Source organism: Thalia democratica, chromosome 4, assembly GCF_965202585.1.
Source record: "Thalia democratica chromosome 4, ktThaDemo2.hap1.1, whole genome shotgun sequence".
Taxonomy (NCBI): domain Eukaryota; kingdom Metazoa; phylum Chordata; class Thaliacea; order Salpida; family Salpidae; genus Thalia; species Thalia democratica.
Window position 1 is genome coordinate 38,394,664 of NC_139168.1, and position 11,416 is coordinate 38,406,079.

Below are 11,416 nucleotides of genomic sequence, written 5' to 3' on the forward strand. Positions count from 1 at the left end.
CAGAATGTCGATAAAAATTAACAGAAAAATAACTTTTTTTTAATAATTTTGAATTTTTTTTAATACAAATTTTTTCAAGCATCTTTTTTAAAAAATGAAAAAGTTAATAAAATACTTATATTTTTTAGTACTTTTTTTGTAGTTTTTTATTTAAGCGTAGATTTTATATTTTTAAAGACATCAAAATTTGAACTAATCAAAAATCCTTTAAGTCACCTCGCGCCAAGTGACATAACTTTAGTTGTAGATGGAATTTTAAGTTTAGTATGAAGCTCTAAGTAATAAAAGAATCTTGGCTTTCTACCCACACATTTTTAAAGAGAAGTTCAAAACTTTTTTTTTGCTATTTCCAATTGTAGGCGCACTGTGCCATTTTTTAATTAATTAACATGACAATTTTTTAAAACATATTTTAACGTTTTGACTGATAGATATTTTTGATATATTCTTTTGTTAATTGTGGACAGATTAAGCTATAAAACGGTTAGAAATTTAAAATGAACATTTCTCGTGTTACGCTTATCCTTTTGTGTTGCAGTAGGGAGCAGGGGCGTAGCGTGGGAAGGGACACTGGCGCATGCGTGCCACCCAAAAAATGAAAAGAAGTAAAACAAAGAATGTGATATCTTAATCCTTTATTGTTTATTTTTTCGGCTTAGTTTGCCTTTTTTCAACAATGTTTATTTAGTATTATAAAAAGTTAAACGAAATTTTGAGTACCAATTAGTGACAAGTTAGGGAAATTACCCAATATACTGATTCGGTGCGCACTGATTTTGATGAAAAACTCCATAATGAAAAATTTTATAACTTCATTAACTTCATAAGAATTTAGACTCAAAAAGAACGCAACTAATTAGTGCACCGCAGTATTATAACCTTATAACAGATTTTTCCACAAAAATTTTACAAAAATATGTCACGCTGAATGGAAAATTAAATAATTTTACAATTTTTTTTTTTATGCTAAAATAAATTTTAAGACTACTGCTAGTTTTCTGATCTTTATTTTTGTAAAAATACAAAATAAAGCGTGTCGGCCTATGAGAAATAAACTTTGTTTGTAATTTTTATTTAAAACAAATATAATCAGTTGAATTAAATTTCAAAAGTATACTTTTAACTATTTTAAAAAGTTGTAATAAATTGTAATAACAATTATAAACTTGGTCTATTTTAACATCTGTGTAACTTTACTTGAATTATGTGCAATGAGGTGTTGTTATTACTGTTGTATTGTATATTAAAGAGGTTGATATTTTTTTCGTAAATAAAACAGATAGTTTCGTTTTATTGAATATGTTAACTTTTAAAGATATAAAGTTTACTGTAATTAGTAAAACCTATATTTATTTAGTAAGTTTACATTTGTGTAAGTATAAGTAATTCTAATAGAAATTATATTTTGTTTTAGTTGTTTAGTTTTGTAATATATAAGTATTTTTTAAAACAGTTACTTTAAACTTATTTTACTTAATGAACTTATTTTAATTATATTACTTATAGAAAGACTTTTTGTAGCTAATTACAAAAGATTTAATTAAGGGTTTTTTTGAGAAAAACATTTGCGCACCCCTGACCAAAATACCACGCTACGCCACTGGTCGGGAGTAACAACATTTTACTTAAAATATAAAGTAGTATTACGAAACTTCCTATCAATATTGACTTGTATACTTAAAAAAAAATAATATTTTTCTTTTTATTAAAAATCAATACTTTATACTTTTTTTAACTTTATCTTGTGCTTTAAACAAATACTTTAATACTTTAGGAACTTTCAACAGTTTAAATTATTAAGAAAGCTGGTTTAATCTTAGACATTGTATACTAATTTTGTCGGATAATAGTTTGATTACTTTACTGTTAATGCATTATCGATTTATCGAAGTAAGTTAATAGATAAATAGATTGTGTTTTATTTCTGTGACTTAAAAATAAATAGTTGATAGTTTTTATTTATCGAAATAGTATTTTTTTTAAATCGTTTCTAGTTTTGGTGTACGACTCAAACACCGAATAGTCTTTTCGTACACCCACGTCGTTCGATAAAATAGTTGGAAAGCTGTTTCTAATTTTACTCTTGTGGATGTTATCAGCTGGTAGTTGCCTTACAAAGTTTTAGAACTTTTTAAGTTTTTTATGAGAAAATATTTTCTAAATTAAGGTATAAAAACTTTGAAAAAGTTTTTTTGAAGAAATTAATCAAAAATAATAGTATTAATTTTTTTTATGAGAAAACAGCTACTTAATCTTAATGTATTAAAGCTTTATCAAAAAAATAGATTTTCTACATATAAATCAAACTTGAAACTTGTTCTTCTGAGTTTCACAAAATAATTGTTTTAAATACCATTTATAGTAAATAAATACTAAATTACAGTTAAAAGTTTTTTAAGAAAACTATATAAATTGTGTTAAACATTAAATAAAAATGAATTAAAACTTCTGAACTTTTAGATAGTTTAGTATTAATTTGAACTTAATCAAGTTTTGTTTCTTCCTTTAATGTACAAAGATTTTTCATTAAAATGTTATCGCTTTTTTGTTGAACAAATTTTGGTTTATAAGTTAACTATCTTTTTTAAGTTTTTTTAAATTTTATATTATCTTTATTTATACTTTTCGTTTATAGTTTTACTGTAAGTATAGTTTACGATTTTTCATAGCTCTTAAATTTTAGTACTTAGAATTTTCTTCTATAAAAATGCATTAATTTTTTTAGGTAAAAAATATACATGTAGTTTTAAAATTATAGTTTTAATTTGTAATAATCAATAAAAGTAAATTTTATTTTAAGCTAAACATAACTTCAAACTAGTTTTAATCTTAAATAATATATAATACGGTAATTAACCAGCTGAATACTTACATATGCTTATTATTCATTATTAAAAGTTATAGTTGCAAAATCCTTAAGCTTAAAAACACAGTAAAATCATTAGTACATAAGTACAAAAACTAAATTTAAGCACATTTTATTGGTTTTTACTAAGCCTTGTTAATTATTAACATTATATTAAACACTATTATATTAAGTAAAAATTGTATAAATAATGTTTAACATACAATTTAAAAACTGCTTTGTACAATCAGTGTTACAACACTTTTTCAAATGTCTGTTTAAGTATAAAAATGTAGCAAAGTCTTTTCAGTATACCTTAAGTTACTTAAGAAAAGGTTGAATTTAAACCTAAGCTTAGACTTGTAAATTGCTTTCTTTTAATGTAAACTTTTACAATTTTTCTTCTTAAAAAATTTAGTTTTCATTGAAGTATTTTTTGAAGGTTTATTGTAGTTAGCGAATCCGATTACCAAAAATGGGTTTCTGTCGCTTTTTGACAATGGCAACTTTACTGTTGTATTTTTGTAAAATGTCATTTGGTAAAGATGTTTCGGTTCAAACACTTCAAAGTCAACATTCAGATGTTATTGGAAGGCTAATGACGGAAATAGAGTCTCTTGAAACAGTTTTTTCAGGTATATACAAGTGACCTTATAATTATTAAAATGTAATTAAATGCCAGTGCTATTTTTAATTACAAAGTATTGATAACCTTTATTAAACATTTTGTTTCAATTTTTTTTATGTTTAAGCTATTTTAGTTTTTTTTCTAAAATTCAATCTTTTAATAAGTTTAGTGTTTGTCAAGACCATGGCAATAAAGTATGAAAATTAATAGTACATGAAAATTAATTTAGATTAGCAACAGTCAAGGTGATAACAATAGTTTTATAATTAGAATAGAAATTTTAAAATTCCACAATAGTCTATTGAGTATAGAAGTAGTACAATTAGTTAAGCCGTAAAAACAATAAAAGATTATTAGTTTCTAGCAGTCATAATTTATACAGAACAATAAAAGAGTAACTTTATCTAAATTTCTATATGAATAAGTATCAACTAGTTACATTAAACACAAAAATTGTTTGTACTCAACTACTCAATAAAAAAAGTAAAACTATTATTTTTTTATAGACGACCAAGATGAAACTCCAAGTAGTTGTGAAGAGATGCTAGAAAAGTATCCAGAAGCACCAACTGCTAGATACGTTAAGTATTCTGATGATAAAGACAATGTAGGAAAAGAATTCTACTGTTATATAGACCACAGTAAAAACAAAGGTTATATATAACATCGATATTTACAGTTTTTAAAGCATTTAAGAAAACAACGTAAATAAAATGTTGACTAAATAGAAGCTATGTTCATGTTTAATAAACAAAGTAAAAATTTCTGAAAATTCTTTACTTAAGAAGTATGTTATACCTTTAAATTAAGACATTAATTTTAAAACGAGTTTTTTTGCAAACATTTTTTACGAAATTAAATATTTTTTTAATAAAATTTTATGTTCATCAAGTATTCTTACAAATAATGATCTGTTTGGATTAGCAGTACTTATAAACACAGCTAGGTACAAACTAATTTTACTTCAACCTGAATTTACTTAAAATTCGTATTAGAACCTATGTAAACAAGAAGCAAAGTTCTTCACCAAAAAGTTCTAGTTTTATCTGAAAAAACTTGATCAAAATAAAAATCGAAACTACGTATATAATTTTTAAAACAATAATTTTTATTTCTGAATTTAGCTCAAGAGACAAAATATGATTGTTCTGCTTTAACAAGTCCTGGTCAAGAGGTGTTCTCTGACGATGACCAGTTTAACAAATTTAAGGACGAACGTACAATTAAAGACGGTCAAGATCAACTTATGAACGTTAAGTGTGCCAAAAACAAGTTATACAAAGATTACACAAAAGACCATGTGGTAGGTATTTTTAAAGTAATTTAAAAATTATTTTAAATGATATTTCTTTGAACGATAATTAAATTCAAAATTACAAGATAAAACAAGTAAAAAAGCAGAACAAAAGAAGCACATTTAATCGTAAATTTCTTTTAATTAGAGCTATAATTTATTTTTTCAGGTTGTGAGTGTAAACACAGGTAGGGATAATGCGTTTAATCGCACTTTTGAAGATTATGTAGAAGGCTTCGGAATGCTTGATGGTAACTATTGGATAGGTAAATCATCAAATAACATAATTAATACTTAACATATGCATAATAGAGTTTTAGCTAGACAAAATAAACCTTCACTTTTCCACATAAATTTATTTTTTAACAATTAAGTATAAAAACAAAATTTGTTTCCATATATTTCAATTAAAACCATAACTACTTACTTTCCTTTAGTAAAAATAAATTAAGTACAATACTTTTAAATATTTAAGTTTAAAAAGTTTTTGGGCTAATGTGTATTTTTTATTTGACTTTATTACAAAGTTAAAAGTTAGTCTTAAAAATCAAAAACAACTATTGTGATATTAACCATATCATAACTATCAGGATTAGAAAACCTTCATAAGCTGACTTCTTCTGGTATTTGGCAACTGATGTTTGAAGCTGAATTTGTAGTTGCAAAAAGTGATGATTGGCAAATGAATATTTATGAGTAAGAATTTTGAAAGCTTTTATTAGTTCTTAATCTAAATTAGTCATTATTGTTTAGTAGTAACAAATTGTTTAAATTAGTCTTGTTGTTTGAACGAAAAATATAACTAACTGATTTTGTTTTCTAATGTCTAAATTAAATACCCTCTCTTTTAAAGTGCTATGTAAAAAATAACTAACTGTAAGGTTATATAAATAAGCGATAGAAAAACATATATCTACAAGTAAGGGTAAACATAACTAGTCTATAGCTAGCAAAACTGTAGCATACAACATAATTGTTGTTACAACTATTAGAAAAATTTAAGCATAAATACAGAACAATTTTTCTTGTACAAGTATTGTTTTAATAAAGATATGATTTAATGAAATATTTCTATTTAATTTTTCAAGTACCAACCTAGCAAGTGTTTTGTTTATTTAGTGTCTATAATAAATTCAAAATATAAATTTAAATTAAAACAACACATAACAACTTTTTTTTGATTAGTTACAAAACGATTTAACTTATATTATTTTAAATGGTTGGTTGAAATAACTGATTGAAAAAAAATGCAAAAAAAAAAGCTTTTTATTCTTAAAATATACATAATTTTATTTAGTGTGCAGGATACTGCAAACTACTTCAACATTATCAAACAAACTTAGTTCAAAAGTATTTTTTAATATTTTGTAAGTGGTATTTCTTTATGTAGAAAAAGGTTTTTAAGCTATCTAGTTAAAGAAAATTTTGTTAAAAGCATAGCTTCTTACTCTTATAAATTTGTACAAACTTTTACAGAAACTTCAAAGTAGGTCCAGGACCTGATTATAGAGCTTCATTCTACCAAAATCGATTTCCACTCTTGAGTACGTAAACATATTATGTATAAGATTAATAACGGTTTATACTGACAATTTACATCTAAATAAATATGATTGTTTATTTTAATTTTCAAAACAATAAAATGTGACAAACTCATTAAAAAATAAAAATAAAATAAAGGAAGCTTAAAGTTAGACTAAGTTAATATGTCAAGGATTTTTATTATCAAAAGTTGTAATATAAGTTTTAGTTTAACTCAAAGGCACAGCTAATATTTCATCAAAATAAATTTTAAGAAATATAAAGCTTATGAATTTTTATCATTTATATTGAACTATTTTCAAATACTTTAAAACAATATCATTTAAACTATTGATATGATGATACAATAAAGTTTATTTTAAGTAATTACTTATTTATGCAATCAAACTTTAAGACCGTGTGTTGGACCACGGTAAAAATGGAAAGTTTATGAGTTTTGATCAAGACTCTCGTATACCATCAGCATGGTGGTATAATGGTTACTTAAGTTCTCAACTTAGATTCAACCCTTTGTCCCCTGACTTGTTCACGTTTGAGGGTAGAAAATTAAAAAGCGCAACTATTACTTTGAAGAGGCACAAAGACGCAGAATACATTACTCATCGTAAGTTTACCATTTTTTTCTATTGAAAGTAATTTTTTTATTTGGTTAACTATTTGAATGTTATTATTTAAATAATTTAATTTAACAGGGTATTATATAAAAAGCTTTTACTAAACAGCTCCAATATTCTGGGAGCCCTTAGAAGTTTGTACTCCAGAATCATGCATCAATGGAAGGTGTGTTCCAACGGCCGGAAACAAAACTTTAGAGAGAAAGTTTCCGCATGGATATTATTGCAAGTGCAATGATGGTTATTGGGGAGACAACCATTGCAGTCTCAGTTAGTATTTAATCTAAAAATAAATCTGTATGTGAGGTTATGCTTAATGTTTTCGAACTAAAATTTTTTGTAAAAAAAATAAATTAGAAGCTGTAAAATAAAGTTTTTTTAATATAGAAAAAATATAAATAATGTTTAAAAAGTTTATTTTTAAAATAGTATTTAGCTTAAAAAAAGTTATTTAGTATACCTAACATAATTTTTATACAGATCTCTGTCACAAACATGACCCTCCGATGTGCCAGAACAGTGGTGCGTGTGCTTACTCAAACGAAAGTCCATTTTACAAGTGTCTTTGCCCACCTGGATACTCTGGTCAAAATTGTGAGATTAAAGGTAAAGCGTACTATGTAACATTAGTTTCTATTAAAAGTATTATAATACTAATAAAATAAAAGCTTTTAATGCCATAGACTTTAAAAACAACATATTTTTTCATTGGTGAATAACTAAACTTTTAAAAAAAACAAAGTGCTTGATTTATCATAAAGGTTTTGTTATAAAAACAATAGCTTTGTATAATAATATTCCATAGACACGGACAATAGCCCAATCAACCTCTCGGAGCCTTTCACTTCAGACGACAGTTTCCCTCCGATAAGATACGAAAACCCTTACCTTGAAGAATGCATTGACGATTTGTGCATCAACGGACGTTGTAGAGAATTGACAAAGTACGATTCTGAAAGATCAAGAAGCTGGTATAAAGACGGGAAAAAATGCGAATGTAATGCTGGTTATACAGGATTTAACCATTGCAGCTGGAGTTAGTTTTGTTAATAGGATATTTTTTTATTAAATATTTTATTAAATGGAAAATAACTGCTTTCATCAAAATTTATAGGCAGTTTAATAAAAAATTACACTTTGAACATAAAATCTATACAATCAGCAATATAGTATGCTTAATTTATTTCACTGTTTAGTTTAAAAATGTTTTGTTGTTTTACCAGGTTTTACCAGGTGTAAACAAAGACAAAATGTAAAGTATACAAGTCGAGTAAAATTGAAACAATCAATAATTTTTTTAAGAAGTAGGATTTAATACATACCTGGTTTAAAGATTTTTAAATTCAAATGCAGTTAAAATTATACTGTTTTGTCTAAAAGCCTAAAATAAGAAAATAAAAACTGTTATATCAAAGTTTGCAAAGTTTATACAAACGGTTAAGATTTAGACATAAAAGCACATGAACATGGAAAAATAGAAGTATAAAAATAGCAAGCTAAAACTTCTTAAAACATATCATAAAAACTAAACACATTGCAAAACTAAACATAATTAAAAACGCGGGAAAAAGTAATACAGCTTATTGATTTAAATAAGAACATGTAATTTATATGGGAACGGGTCAAAATTGCACGAAGGGTCAATTTTGCACAAAGATACTTTTGCACGAAAACAAATTATTATTTGCACGAGGGGAAAAAATTACACGAAAATAATTTTGCACCAAGGGTCAATTTTGCACAAGTTAAAATTTTGCACGGTAGGTAATTTTTGCACGACAGTAAAAAAAACAAAAAAAATATATTAAAAAAACAAAAAAAATTACTGACCGAGGTTAAGAGTTAGGGGTAACAGTGATAGTAAAATAAAAATTAAGTAATAAAAATTATCATAAAAAAAAAGAGAAAATAAATTAACTAAAAAAAAAAAGCTACCAACCGATGGTAAGGGTTAGAGGTAACAGTGATAGTAAAAAAAAATTATAGTTAAAAAACAAAATAGTTATTAAAAAATAGAAAAAACAAGTTTACGACCGAGGGTAAAGGTTAGGGGTAACAGTGATAGTAAAAAAACCTAAATTAAAGAAAAAAATTAAAATTAATAAAAAACTTATAAAAAAAGTTCCACCCGTGCCAAAATATCTCTGTGCAAAATTGTCTGCTCGTGCAAAAGTGTCTTCGTGCAAATTAGCCCCATCGTTCAAAAGTATCTTTGTGTAATTTAGTCCCCTCGTGAAAATTTGACACCTACCCAATTTATATAGGTGTATTAAACTTTATAGATTATTTGTAGACTTATTTTGATTATTTTACGCATTTTGTTTCATACTGTTTTTTTTTCAGTCATATTACAATGAGTTTATATTTCATGATTACATTTAGAACTCTGAATTTTATTAACTTATTGTATGTTAAAAACATAACAATACATTTTTGACTACTTTTAAAAGTTATTTATTTATAATCATGTAAAAGTTAATAGTTTGTACATCGTTCTTGCTTATATCTAACTTAATTCACTTATGTTGTAAAAGTTTACATTTTTCTCAAAAAAAAAGCTGATATACCAGCAAAACTTTTTAGTGAAATAAACTAAGCTGGTTTTATCAGTATATTTTCTCAATATTATAATTTGAAACACTACAAGTTGTATCGAGCTAGTCAGTTTTACACAACGCATAATTTCTTACAAAAGCAAAATAGAAAAGTAGCATTATTTTACAGATCCATGCAACGATCACTCCGGATTTTTCTTCAGTACTACTTGGGAAAGAAGCGATCACACTCCAGTCTGCAAGAATGGAGGGGGATGTATCTACCAAAACATTTACCCATACTACAAGTGCCAGTGCGTTTCTGGGTTTACTGGATTTGATTGCGAAACTATACAAGGATAAGGTAAAACAAACTAAAGTTATTATTACCGAGATGCAAACTTAAAACAAACTAATCGTAATAAAAAAAAAAGATATTATGATTTCTTTTGCATTTTTTATACATCGTTGTCTTTTTTTTTGAAATGTTATTTTCAGGCTAAGTAAATCTATTAAAAGTGATTAAACTTGTTTTTTACATTTTTTAACATAAAATAGCTTGTAAAACTCTAAGTCTATTTAAGTTCTTTGAACTAAAGAAATTGTTTTAATTTTTTTACTTAAAATTTATGTTTTAAAGCTTTTAAGTTGCTCTTTGCTTGTATTTTATACATTTTTAAGTGCACTTTTTTTTAAAACTTTTAGGTAAAAAATAAGATATAAACTCAAGTATTTATGTACTCTTTAAGTGGTAATTAAGTTTATATTAGTAGAGAAATTATGATATAAATATGTAGTACCTTAAAATATAATAATAAAAGATTAGCAAAGTATTTTTTTAAGCCTATAATTACAGAAAAGAAAAATAGAAAGAATTGGATTCAAAATAAGATGAATTTGGATAGTTATTTTAGCTTTTAACTACTCTTTTTATTTTCTTATTACTAATAAAACTTACTAAAAATAAAACCTTCTAATATGCTTAAAGCTAAAAAAAAACAACATTATAAAGGTTTTGTAAAGTAGGTTAAAAGTATTGACACTTTAAATCTTTTCGCTGAGATATGTCCAATTAATAGTCTATTTTAAGTTTATCGTATAAAAATTTCTTTCCTTCAAAATTTTTTTTTTATGTAAGGTTCATTATTAGTAAAAGAAAGTTCTTAGTGTCAAAAATTATCAAAAGAAGTACTTTAAAAATTAATTTACCAATGTGTATTATATTTTCTTGTTAATAAATACATTGTGTAAGAATTTGTAACTTTCTAAAACATTAAGTTTGTTGATCTTCCTTGCGTTTTTTTTAATTGGCTTAATAAACGTTATTTATGATTCACAAAAAATATATATTACTTGCTTACTCAAGTGTGAAAACTTCTGTTAGTAAATTACACAAACTGTATTTAAAAAAAAACTATGATTTTAGTGTATTACTTACACTTTACCAATAAAAGCCTTAACATATAAATAAATTGTTTTAATAGACCGTTTAAAGCTTTAAAATGTGTTGAAAACAAGTTAAATACTCGTATTTCTGCTGTAGATAGAAATTGCATTAAACTTTAAGTTAGTTGATTATTTTAGTCTATTTTTTCTTCAGGTATTTATGCTTCTTATTACAACTTTATATAATTAACCAATGTGTATACTTTACACATTTAACTTAAAACTACAGACATAGTCAACAATTAGATAAAAACAAACTGTTAAAATAATTGTATAGAAAATTATAGTAAAATAAAATTATTAGTTTTAATATATGTTTGTATATTTGTCACAACTACTGGGTTTCGTTCAACTCAGAGAATTTTTAAAGCCGTCATTAGGACCTTTACGTCATCAGGCCTCACTTTAAAGCTTAAATAAAAGTAAATAAACAAACAACTAAAACGGCTTATAATCGAAAATTACGGATGGCAGAAATAATGAAAAAAAAAAGTAATAAAATAATACATGTTT